This window comes from Poecilia formosa, unplaced genomic scaffold (assembly GCF_000485575.1).
Source record: "Poecilia formosa unplaced genomic scaffold, Poecilia_formosa-5.1.2 Scaffold112, whole genome shotgun sequence".
Taxonomy (NCBI): domain Eukaryota; kingdom Metazoa; phylum Chordata; class Actinopteri; order Cyprinodontiformes; family Poeciliidae; genus Poecilia; species Poecilia formosa.
In genome coordinates, this window is record NW_006800051.1 from 503,112 (window position 1) to 516,517 (window position 13,406).

Genomic DNA, 13,406 nt, shown 5'->3' on the forward strand with positions numbered 1-13,406 from the left:
TTCCTGTAAAAAAAAAAAAATCAGCTGTTGATTATGAGGCAGGAGGAATGTGTTCACTTTATTGCAGTATTTACATTTCTTATTTGCAAGTATTTTTATCTATTGCAGCAGTTCTAATTCACTTTTAGTATTTAGGTATTGACTGTATATTTTAATCTCTTCTAGTTGATTTTCATTTCTCTGTTTCTGAAAATCAACGCATCTTTTTCTACTTATTATTCATAAAATTGTTTTGAAGCGTTTTAATGTAATTTTTTAAACCCAGCTTTTATTTATTTCATATATAGATAGATCGTTCATTAATCCCATGTGGGAAATTGTTTCATAAACAATATACACAACTTTGAATGAGTATACACATGTATTCAGTTAAAATGATTGTAAAATATGATTGCCCATACAACATAATCACATATCATTTATAAAGCAGCTGCTGTTTTGCATTTTGCAGATGTTTTTGTTCTATTTTCTTATGGATAGTAAAGGGAGAGAATGAAAGCCTGAAAATCAACTCCAGAATGTTACTTATAGCAGGAGGACTGTGTGCACTTTATTTATATTTTGTATTTAGACTTAGTTGTAGCAGTTCTTATCATTGATTTATTTATTGAGGTGTTAATGGGTGTAACTTTCCTTCCTGTTTTGTCATTTTAACATTTATCTGCTTTACATGTTAATTTTCACCTGAGATTCCTCCAAATTGTTGCATGTTTTTCTGCTTTTTGTTCCTTTTGCAACATTTACATATATATTTTTAAACAAACATGTAATTTATAACGCATTTATCTGATTTTCTGCTGTATTTTCTTACAAACCTTGAGCTTTTTCAGAGAGGGCAAACACAGATTAAAGCCTGAATCTGTGTTTTCCCTCGCAGATTCAGGCTTTAATCTGTATTCCACTAAAATAATCTGCAGAGTGTTAATTCGAGGATTGAAATGTATTATCCAGGCATTCAGTTTGTGATCAGAGCAGCTCCGGTCGCCATGCCTCCTAACAGGATGGTGATTTAGCTGTGAGGAGCAGAAAACTCTGCAGAGCGTTGGGTGAAACCCGGAGGAGGCTGCAGGAGTCCGGCGCTGCTTGATCCGCTGCCTGGAGGCCAGTTTGACCTCCTCCCCTCTCATGCAGCTGCTGAACCGAACCCAGAGATGCTCCACTCCCCGAATCAAAGCGACTGATGTGCAGGCCGTGAGCTGCAGCATTTAATCCGGTTAATTGGTCTAAATCTGTTGGTTTTCCGTCATGCATTGTCCAAAATAATAACTAAACTCTTTCTTAAGATCTACCTTTGCAGGGAAAGCTGTGCCGAGCGGGAGTATTTATCACCAGCAGGCTCTAATTGTTATTGAATGTTCTCTGTATTTAGCCGGGATTATTCTGCTTAACGTGGAAATAATGAGGTGTCTGACGTGGAGGCGGCTGCCGGGAGATCGATGGGAACACTGAGTTAATTACGGTATAAATCAATTAAAAGCAGAGAGCAGGAGAGAGGGCAGCCCGGCTGCAGGAGGAAGACATGCTGCACCAAAAACACGTTGGATTATTTTAATCTTTACTAAACAAGACCGGAAATGACGGCAGAATAGCTGTCAAATAAGAATTTCCTCCATCAGGTGTTTCTGCTCCATCTCTTCTGAAAGAACGGAGATCCGGGATCCACACACACCGAGTCCAAGACCCGGTTCCCCGTCTGAACCCAGCAGGACCGACACGACCCGCTGATCCCCCACTCCCACTGCCAGACCCAGATCAATAAACTGCTCAGCCCAATCACTGCGCTGCCGTTTGCGCGTCTGGACTCACTTTTTCCTGCCAGATAAATGTTTATTCCCTCCAATAATATGCATTTAATTTAAGGACAATTAATCTATAATTTATTCTGAGACAGAAATATTTCATTTATTTAAAACATTTGCACATTTTTAGGTGAACTCCGTTTGGTAAATTCTGCAAGAAAAACTTAAAATTGTATTTAAATTCTGGATTTTTTATATAAAAAAAATAAAAACTAAACTAAAAAATGAAAAAAAATATACTTGTCAAGAATTAAAGCATCTCACAAACTGTATTTCCAAAGCGGATTTAGTTGATTTTCGTTAATCAGCTGCTATTTACATAATGAGCATAAATATTTCCAGATGTATTTCCTTAAAACGACGAATACATTTTAGATTTAAAAAAGTACATCACCAGCCTTTCAAATATTTCTAATAATACAATGAAATAATGCTTTGAAAATAAAATAATCTACATATTCAAATTATTTAAATACGAATTTTAAAAATGATTTTATTGCTTCGTTTTGCAAATAGAAACCTTTTAACGAATCAAAATAGCTTTACTACATCCCGCAAAATTAGAACATATTTGGTTGTATGCAAATAAGAATAACTTTAAGAAAATAGGCATTTAGAGATTTTATTTCCCTGATAAATCAACACAAAAATAATATCTGGTCATTTCAATCATATAATTATTGATCTGCAGTTAATTTGATTATTTATTGGCTGTAAACGACTTGAAAGCCGCATCATAATGCGAAGAAGATTTTCTAATAAAAAATATACACAATGAGGAAAAACTGCATATTGTTACAATTACAAATGTGGAATTTAACGAAATTTAAAGCATCAAATATGTATCTAAAAATAATTGACATACAGGCCCAGTTAAGTACAGCAGGAAGCTTTGATATATTCTTATAAATAATCTGTTTTTCTTTTTATTTATAATAGATAAAAATGTAAATTTTAAATAACGTGTCCAGAGGCTACCAGGCAGATTATTTTATGTTTTTTATTCTCCTTTAGTTGAAGATCAAACCCAGACAGACACTGACCTCTGGAAGAAAAAAAAATCCCCTCAATGTGATTGAAAAAGACTTTCAAATTTGTCATCGATCGATTTTCCGTCCGAGTCGCGACACTTTCATGACTTTCATTTGAATTGATGAATAATAACAGATTCATATCTGGAGGGCCAGATGTTCCCCAGGAGTCCAACACTGTTTCAGAGAAGACTTAAACGTTTGTTTAACTCTTTCATAAAAAGAAAGAATAAATATTATGAAAGTACAAATCCTACTCTTTTACATTTATTCTTGACGGATGAGCATAATGTGAGCGGATAAACAATCAATAAGGGTGACGAATAATAATAATCATGATAACAGTTGGAAAAAATGACATGATCTACATTTTTCTGCCTTTATTCTCACGGTAAACATGATCTGTATATGGTGACGGCCGCTTTACCTTTTATTTTAGGACCGTCATTTTGTGGAGCGACCCCCGGGTTAAAGGTCAGCCGGCCACTTTCCCATCGGCACAACCCCTCAGCCGATCAGCTACCCGGAACAGAGAGAAGCGGCGGGGAGGTGGGTCGTTTTTAAGGCCTGAGGAGACATATTCCCTCTGAAACACCTCATATTGCCTCCTAGTTTGGAGTTTATTTTATAAATTACAAGGTATCCCTCCGCAGCGGCAGCATAGTTCCTCCAGCCGCCTTACTGTCGTTGCTAAGCAACACAAAGAGAGACAGGTGAGTTTTCTTTGCTTTAATTAGCAAAATTAGCTTTTAGCTCGTCAACCACCCGTTAGTGGCATTATTTAGAACATATTTATCGGAAAATACAAATAGTAGCGTAGCTGAAGCTTAAACCCTCAGAACTCCGAAACTGAAACATTAGTCGGCCATCTTTACTGTTAGCTTAAATTATCGTCAACAACCAGCTGAAACCCCGGAAGTAGCTGGTAAAAACTCTTTTAAGTAATTTTAAAGTAAAAAAAATAAAATTATATATATATATATATATATATATATATATATATATAGTCTTGTTTTAGTAAATGTTTTATTCTGGTTTTAATCTCGGAGTTCTGATTCAAAAACATGTAATTCTGACTTGTTTTCTTAGGCATTCTGACTGTGTTTTGTTTGTTTATAAACTTTATTTAACCAGAAAAAGAAATACAAAAGTGTCCTGGAATATACAGCAACAAAACGAGATAAAAAGAAGACAATTTCATTCTTTAAAATATTTTAAATACAACAACAAATCACATAAAACATCTACAGCCAGATTTTTCTGTCTCCTTCTAAATCAAGCAAATAAATTAAGATTTCCTTGGAGTAGTTTTACAGCAGGACTTAAAAATGTAAGGCAATTTTCAATGTTTCCTTTTTGAAAAGAATAAGCTACCTGCAGTAGACATTAATTTCAGAGGAAATTTTAATTTATTTCAAGAACAGGAAATGAATCTTAAAAATATTCAGCTTTTTATTTGAAGTTATAGGGTATTTTGAAAACATTACCATGTAGAAATAAATTTTTAAATAAAAAAAATAATAATTCTCAGTATATTTGGGTGGCACAGTGGTGCAGCCAAACCTGACCAGCTCACCCTTAAATAATATTTCCTCATTGCAGCGTGGAAAATACGGATCAGGACTGCTCAGACGCTGATAAGGGGCCCACTCTACCCCCCATGGTTTGCTACCATTTCAGGGACTCTCACAAATCTTAAAGGCATTAATTTCAAAGTAACCAATCATATGGAATAATATATGTTTTAAACCATGAGTTTGAAAATGTTTTAATCCACTTTTAAGATAGACATGAGATCAGAAACCACCATTCTGTTCTTGTATTTTATGATTTATGAACCTCAGAATGATTATTCCCTCTCATGCCCTATTGACTCCCATCATTGCATGTATCGACACGTGTGTAAACTCCACCGCAGTCAACATTTGACCAGCGTTCCTGTGTAAATACTGCAGCTGCAGCCTGGGAGGTCAGGAAAACAGTAACTCCCTGGGATTGATTTCCAATAATCTGCTCATTGCTTGTCTGATCCGCAGGATGCAGGGCTACGGGGAATTGCCGGCTTGTGTCCAGGCGGCTGTTGCCGCGGTGACTGGTGTGAAGATAATAGCAGTTAATGAGATATTAACCCACGTAAGAAAGAAGAAAAAGAGGACGGGTGAGCAAGCCGGACTAAAGAGGACAGGATCGGGCTGCGTCTGACCCGGACGGATCGATGCCGCGCCGGTGTTCAGGCGCCGTAACGAGCAGACCGACCCGCTGCCGTCTCTGGATCTGATGAGGTAAATCCAGCTCCTCACTACTGACGCACAGAAACACAAACATCACGTATGCTGCACACATCAGCCGGCTCTCCGTCCAGCTGGTCTGGCCTGCAGGTCAAAGGTCAGCTTCATCCCAGACGCCTGACCTCATCTAACAAAGGTTGACATTTGTGCTGCAGGAGAGTGTGTGAGTGTGTATTCAGGAATAAGTCTGAGGGAAAAGAGGATGCAGATTTAAACATGTTTCTGCTTTTAAATTCATATCATTAGTTTTCATTAATAAAAGGTAAACAAACCTGAGCAGAAAAGTTGCAGTTCATCAGTGACTGTTGTCGTTTTTACCTTCAGGATCATCATTCTCGATTTTACTTCCTGTCTCTACTTCCCTTTATCTCACCACAGATTTTCTGTAAATCATCACCTGACCTTGGCCCATGACATAGCATCTAAACACTCACACACGCGCACACACACACTGGGAAACACACGACTACAAACTAACAAAACACACAGCCTGGTTGACTCTTTCTGCAGCATAAACTGAACAGTCACTGAAAGTCTCTGATCAGCTCTTCAGTTATCGTTTTTCTATTGTTTTTTAACGTGCATCCAAATTAAAAGAAATAAACAACATAAATATGCATCCATTTGTTAACTTCCCGAAACAATTAAGAGAATAAATTATTTTCCCTTTTTAGATGTACAATAACACTGTTTGTAAAACCGTGTGTGAAAGTGTGCAGATTCTTTTAGGTTAAGGTGCTGCTTTAAATTTATTTTATTGTTACTAATGATAACAAAGTGAAAGTTGTATCAAAGTTTAATATGAATATTTGGAGTGAATCCAGCAGCGTGGGAACAAAAATGAAGAATCTGAAATGTATAATAAGTCTGCAGCATGTTTATCATCATCAGTGGAAATTGGAGTGTGCAGAAAACAATATTTATGAAAAAAGTACATTTAAAAACATATTTATGTTTAAGATATTAAATCCAGAATGAGTTGGATGAACTCGTATTTTTAATCTATCAGGGTTGGGATGTTTTTATGTTTTCTGTCCTGTGACAACAGATGGCTAACTCTGGGACATTTACTCTCCACATTAGCCGTGTGATATATGTTTACCACTCATGAACTTTTTAGATACAGAATTTAAAAAATGTGCATGATTTTATTTCAGATTGTGCAATTTAAGGGCTCGAAACAAACTGGATCAGCCAAGATGTCTGTGGTTTTCATCAAAGAAGAAGAAATCAGTGGAGTCATTGATCAATATAAACATTAAATCTGTAATTTTCTTTCCATTTATAGCAGACAGAAATTCAAAATGATTGTTTTAAGTGTCCCTTGTTGTGATTAACTCCTTTCACGAAACACTTACAGCACCATTTTGCCATGTTGATGTGCTTTGGAGGTTAGAGGTCAGTTCGCCTCCGTTACACACCTGACTTGTCAAGCGAGGAGATGACAGCGATGGAGCTCAGGGGCGGCTCTTCTTCACGGGTTTATGATGGAAATGTTTTGTGAAAGAGGCCGGAGACTCAAATATTCCCAACTGGACACAGATCTGGACTGGATTCTGTGTCGTCCTGCTGAAATAACCACAGAGAAGAGCCTAGCGATAAATCAATTATATTTGTTAAATCCTCCAAAACACAAAGTTTGACTAATCTTTGAAAAATCTCAATATTTTCCACCAATGCACTCCTTGTTAGAGTGATGTCAGCACGCCCAGGGCGGCCATTTTGTTTGTGGAGTGTGTTTTACTGCTTCTATCTATTTGGACCTTGAATTCAGGTCAACTCTATGACTTAATATTTTTTTAAAAATTTAATTTGTATGACAATAGAGTGGAAATATTACCAGAATAAAGTTGTAATATTCGGAAAATGAAGTAGTAATTTCATGATTACTGCAATACAAAAAACATAAAAATGGTGTTGATAATTGATTAGTCTTTTTGTTTTAAATGTCTGAAATACTGCCAAACTGGTTACATGAATTTTTCTGTTTTATCTACAGTTTTCCTTTCATGTCATTTTGTTTTTTATTTTAAAGCAGTTATGAGTCACATTGGTGAAACCTTAAACTGCTGCTGCATTTACTCACCAGGTTGTTGCCAAGCAACCAAAGAATGAGTTGCTAAGTAACCAAAGAGAGAGAGTTAGTTGATGCCATGATCCCAGCCTAGCTAGCTGTCAGAGGTTGAGCGGCTAAAATCTTTCCACTGCCTACATCTCCCAGAATGCTGTGCGGTTCTGGATCAGAGTTTAGTGAATATTCTATACATTTAATATTCAATCAGATGTATTATTTGTTGATATAGATCACATGTCTATTATTTATTTATTGTTTAGCCCCATTCGTGATGTACAAAAACTAATAACAAAATATGAATGACAAAAAAAAATTGTTTCCTCTTTGATCTCTGACCGTTACTCTCTGGTCTGAAGTTTTACCGTCTCGTATTCAGGAGCCGACTGGCTCTACGGACATTTCCAGCAGACGGCCTCCTCCGGCTCCTTCCACACTAATCATCCCACAGCTTCAAAGATGAAGGTAGGACTGAGTGGGGGGAAGGGGTGCAGGAGAAAAACGCACGCCTGGCCGACTACCTACAGCCCTCCTCTCCTCCCAGAAACCATTCTTTTGCTCCTTCCAGCTCTCCTTCACCCTCTAATCCCTCGCTACTCCACTGCATATGTTTCCTAATCCGGAGTGTGTGGGAGGCCCGCTCCTCGCCCGCCCCCCACCCTTCGCCTTTTCTCTCGGCGGCTGTAATGCGGTAACCTGCCTCCGTTCCTCCTTTCTTTTAGCTCTCCGCCTTTCTCCCTGCAGCTCTTATCATTAGACCACACTCCCCACCCGCCCCGCTTTCCCCCGTCCACCACTCCTCTGGTTGTCTGTTCTGCTTTTTCTTCATTTCTAGCGAACATCTTCTGTTTTTTCCTCGATTGTCTCTCAGGAAATCCACTTGTCACGAGTACATGTGAAAAACTGCACAATGTTTAAAGGGCACCCGTTATACAAAACTTGCATTTTTACATTTTTATACGTCCATTTGGGTCTCAACTGCTTCTAAAAACAGCCTAAGTAAATAAGTTCATGTTGTTTGTTGTCTGGAAAATGAGTCATTTCAAAAAAGTCCTGATGGATTTAATCACTACCAGAGATGCACCAATCAAATATTAATATCTGTATCGGTCCCGTTATTGGAAAAAATTCTATATCTGGTGTAGTGACAGTGTCTGTGATCTGTGCTTTATTTCTTTTACATTATATTTAGAATTCCTAATTGCACTTTCTTAACCACTTGAAAGGTTTGTCGCAGTTTATGTTTAGATATTTGACTGAGGTAGTAGATTTTGTCAGTTTCTTCTTTTATTTTTACATCAGCTGTGATGAACTTAATTGCATTTACTGAATAAATTAAAGTTGTGATGTTTACATGTTTGATCAAGCTTTTGACACTATTTGTGTGTATCAGTGTGTTGTGCTGCTGCAGTCATGAAAGAAACTTGTAATCCATTACATTTACATCACCTTGCAACCCAAGCGGAGCTCCAGCACATTTGGTCAGCTGGTTTTTCTGCTAGATGGTCTGTACAATGGCTGCTGGAAAAGACAAATGTTTGTTGTTGACTTCACATACAGAAACCACTTGCTACAGACACTAAAAGATCTCAAATTAGGCAGAACTGATCAGACTAAAATCTCATTATCTAAGATTGATTTTGTGCAAAAAAAATGTAATGAACATGTTTTCTATTGTATTCTAACCCCTTTAAGGAAGCATAGTAGATCACCTTTAAATTCACCTGGACATATTATCCTAAATGAATATTGAAATTTTCCTGAAATTGGCGTCTAAATTGAATAAAATTTGATGCAGTGAGTGTTTCCACTCTCCTCTTCAACACTTGATTATTTCCTCCTAGAGTCTGCTGCCCTTTCATCCTCTGGCTGTCTTATTTCCTCGCAGGTGATTTTGTTCTCTGAGTTCAGCTGCACACACACACGTGTATACACACACACACACACACACTTTCTCTCACTCACATTCGGGCTTTTTGTCCCGATTCTTCTCTTGCTTTACCCCATTACTGAATGGTATTCCTGCAGGCCTTTGTGCAGCCTTGTATAGGCACATGCCAAGTCAAGTTATTTCAGAGCGGTTTCAATGGAATTACCCCCCAAAATAATCCCCCTTTTTGCTCCTACCCCCCCCCCCAAAAAAAAGAAGTAGAAAGAGACATGAGAATAAAGAAGAATAATGCAAAATGAAGCTGCAGCCTTTACGCAGAATGAGGCTGCAGCGCCACACCAGAGGAACACGAGAATATGAAAAGACCTCAGTGGACGCAATAAAGACCCAGAGCAGAAAGGTTGAATAGAAGCAGCGGCGTTTTCTGGAAAGTTCAGGACTGAAGCTGAGCTCTGTTAGCAAAGGCACCTGCATCAGAAACTTTAACATTTTCACCTCTGAATACCTAAAACAGGATTGAATTGCCTTGTTACAGCTGGGCTACATGCACGACGAAGGTGGAAGACACTGAAATTTCTGGTTCAGCAGCTCAGATGGTCCTTATTTGGTTGGAGGTCAGAGGTCGAAGCAGCAGCAGCCCACAACGCATGTAATGAAACTGAAGGACGGCCGTTCAAATGATCCGTAAATCAGGAGTGACTCCAGAGAGCGTGGTTTAAATGCAGCCCTTCGATAAGTTTTAGATGCTCTTTGTGTAGCTCATCCGACCTTCAGGCGCCGATTTCTTCCAGCTTTTCTTCCAAAACATTTACTGCTGGAAATGGAAAACATTTAAAGGGGACATTTTGAGTTTTCTGTGCTTTTTGTCAGAGACAAAAAGAACATTTTGGAGACAAACATTGAGAAAATAAAAATCAAAAGTGAAGAATAAGCAACAAAATTTAGATCTGTTCACAAATATCATGCATATCTGCTGTGTTAAACTCAGATTTCCTCCACAAAAACACACTGTGGATCACTTAAAGTTCATAAAGGTTCCTCTGATCAAAAATGCCTTTTACCAGTCTCAGCTGTGCTCTGTGAGGATTTCTAATATTCAGTTTGACTTTTTCTTTTGTTTTATTGCGTGAAACCCTGGCTGGCGTGCAGAAACGTGCGAGCCGCTGGGTTTTTTATGAGCGTGTCCTCATCAGGGCTTGTATATATTTTCATGTGTGAGAGTGTGTGCCGGTGCCAAGTGTCATATCGATAGGTTAATGGCTGCGGTGTCAGATTCAGGAACTCTCTGATTAGTTGACAGTTCACTAATCCACACCCCGTCCTGAGTTATTGGTCCGGCACATCGATTTCCAGCTCGCCAGCCAAACCGCGAGGAACTCGGGGGTCGTAAGAGAGCCGGCCGCTATTGATTGGCCCCAGATGCACCCCCGCCGCCTCCCTCACCGCCGCCACGCCGTGCACTCCAAACACAGATCCTGCAGCACCCAGCCTGACCAGGGCTTCATGGTTTCTGTCTGTGTGGAATCAAGCCTCCTCACATGTACCTGTAGGTTTATATATTTATAAGACCTCCATCTGATCCATTGTAACAAGTAAAAGATTTTCATCCACTGTTTTGCCAACATCACCTGCTGTTAAAATGAAATGATTAACATAGTTTCTTCTGCCGTTTTATGCAAAAACAATGAAACTGCAGCTGTACCCCTTGAACATTTTTCACATATTATAGTCATGCTTGATTGGGATTTGCTGTGATAAATCAATAAATGGACTTTCTGAGATGAAAAATAAATTATTCATGGTTAGTTGGACTGTCATGATAACACATTTTGCAGGGTGGTAAATTGTCCCAGTTATTATCACGATATTATTGTTTTGAAACCATTTTTAAAGCAATATATTGATAGTTGCATAATGATACAAGCTTTCCAGCAGCTCAGGTGATGAAGGCTCACTTCCCCAGTTGGTGGGGATTCGAAATCTTGTTCTTTTTAGAAATGAAAGTATTTTGATCTTTTGATCAAACCTTTGTTGGTGTCTTTACTCATTTTACACTCCAGTTCAAACGGTTTTTGTTTGTTTTTTGGTATCTTAATGGTTTGGCACCGCTGTATCTGGGACACTCTAACCAGAACATCAAGGTCCAATCAGCTCCAGTGTGGAGATGTTACAGCTTCTGATGGTCGTACCTAAATATCACATCACCGCTGTGCAGAATGACGATCTTTTTTTAAGAACTCAACTCTACTCATTGGGTTTCAGTTCTAGTTGAGCAGAAAAGTTTAAGGATTTTCTTGTTAAAAGTTTATTTTATGTTTACATTTCAGTGTTTATTGGTGTAAGCATGCTAACGAATGGGAAGCTGGTCAGTCATGGAGGTAAATCCATTACAGATATGGAAGAAACGCTGCAGAAGCCTTTAAACGTCAACTGTCCAGCAGGAAAACGGCCCTAAACATACAGCCAGAGATGCAGTGAAACGGTTTAGGTCACAGCATATTCATCTTTTAAAATAGCCTAGTCAAAGTCCATCCTCTCCATCTGAATTTATTGGACAAAAAAAACATGACCTTTTGGTTTCACATCACAATTTAGCTCTACTTTTATGTTGATCCGTTAAATACAGGTTTGATTAAATACAAACTGGTTTGGGGTGTGATTTCTTTTGTGAGACCTGCTGCACCTTCACCTGTCCTACAAACCAGAATCGCTGCATTTGCCTTTAGATTTGCCCTTTTCAAGTCAGGCTCATTTTCTTCCTCTTTGACATCCAATTGCTGGAGCTCCAGGTGAGACTGATCCTAAAGAATCAAGCCTCCAACTGCAGCAAGGCAAAGCAGCGTACAAGGCGAACACACCGAACCCTGTTGATTCATGGGAACATCTAGCCTTCGCTGCTATCCTCCTCTCCACATTCCCTGCATCCCTCTTCCTTCCTCTGTTTCTCCTCGGCCCCTGTGTAAGCATCGGGGAGGGGTGGGGATGAGGGGTTGTTAAACATTTTTCTTCCCTCTTAATTGTTTTGACTTGTGCCATTGGCATCCCGATTAGGCCCCATTGATTTCCCACTGCTAAGTGCATTGATTTCTACATTTCTCATTGATCCTCACTTCTAAATCTACCCACACACACTCTGTGTCTGTCTCCCTCCTCGCCAGGAAAACCACGCAGGCTGAACACGAGCTTGTGTCTGTGTATGATTGTGAGGATGTCTGCGAACAAGTAAATTATACTGAGATAAGGAGGGAACACCAGAGATCCGAGAGTTGGCCTTTATGTGGAGTTAAATGGAGAAAATGTATGTTTGAGTCAACATCTGGAGGATTTTAAGTCTGTTACAAATTAATTGAACTGATTTATACATGTACTGTTTTGGGCAAAGACTTGAATCATCCGTCATTTCTCTTTCTTTCTCCACAGCAGCCAGATTTTATTGTAATCTTCTGACGTAGACATGATCAGTATTCTTCTGAAGGTCCAAAATATCTGGTTCTAGATGCATCCAGTGGGCTCAAATGATCCAGTTCTAGATTTATTGAATGGATCCAAAAGACCCAGCTTCACTTTTCTTTTGGTTGTTTTTGTTTGTTTGTTTGTTTGTTTACTTCTAATTTCAATTATTTTATATTTTCAATTAAAACTGTCCATTGTTTAGGCATTTGAACTCTGACCTGGATTATTAGGACACCAAATGTAGGCTATATATCAGTGATAAGAGTAATGAATATAAAATGAATATTTTGGCCCAGTTTAATTTTTTTCTCTCATTTATTTATTTAAATATACAAAAATATGAAGAACATAGTTTGACATTTTCATTATAGAAGATTTCTACTGAATGATTTTCTAAATTCTTGGTAAACAGTGCATGTTTATGTAAAGGTTGATGCATAATCATCATTATCTGCATGAAGGCCTGATATTCTGGTTTTTAAACTTCATGCAGCTCAGTGGGAAACTTTGAAATATTCTCAAAGAATATACAGAAATGTCCAGGTTTTAGGATTTTGAAAATAATCCAGTTATATGATAATTTGCATGTCTGGCTATAAATGGGGAATCTCACAAAGAGCTTTGTTCTTGAGAAGAAAAGTTGTTGATAGGATCTCAAATTTGACAGCAAATGGATAAGAAACTGATCTTCAGAGCAAGATTAGAAATGATTTGCATATTGCACCATCCAACACATTGATGGTTAAAATTTATGCACATTAGCAAATTAAATAAAGTTGCTGAGAAAATGGTGAAACTTAATTTAATGAGATGCTAAAAATCAGATGAAAAGCACTGAGATTTCCTTCATTATCACTATTTTCTGTCCTTCTG

At 38.2% G+C, this 13,406-nt stretch overlaps 1 protein-coding gene across 3 annotated transcripts in view; it reads left to right on the forward strand.

Moving 5' to 3' along the window:
• The first annotated feature begins 2,910 nt into the window (after window positions 1-2,910).
• pou2f2a (POU class 2 homeobox 2a) overlaps window positions 2,911-13,406 on the forward strand; it is an 81,202-nt gene continuing 70,706 nt past the window's right edge. Inside the window, exons 1-4 of one of the 3 annotated variants that reach the window (XM_016675325.1) lie at window positions 2,911-3,379; window positions 3,484-3,543; window positions 4,867-5,112; window positions 7,569-7,654. The gene's annotated coding sequence lies outside the window, so the exon portion shown is untranslated. The other 2 variants (XM_016675324.1, XM_016675326.1) reach the window with 2 other exon arrangements.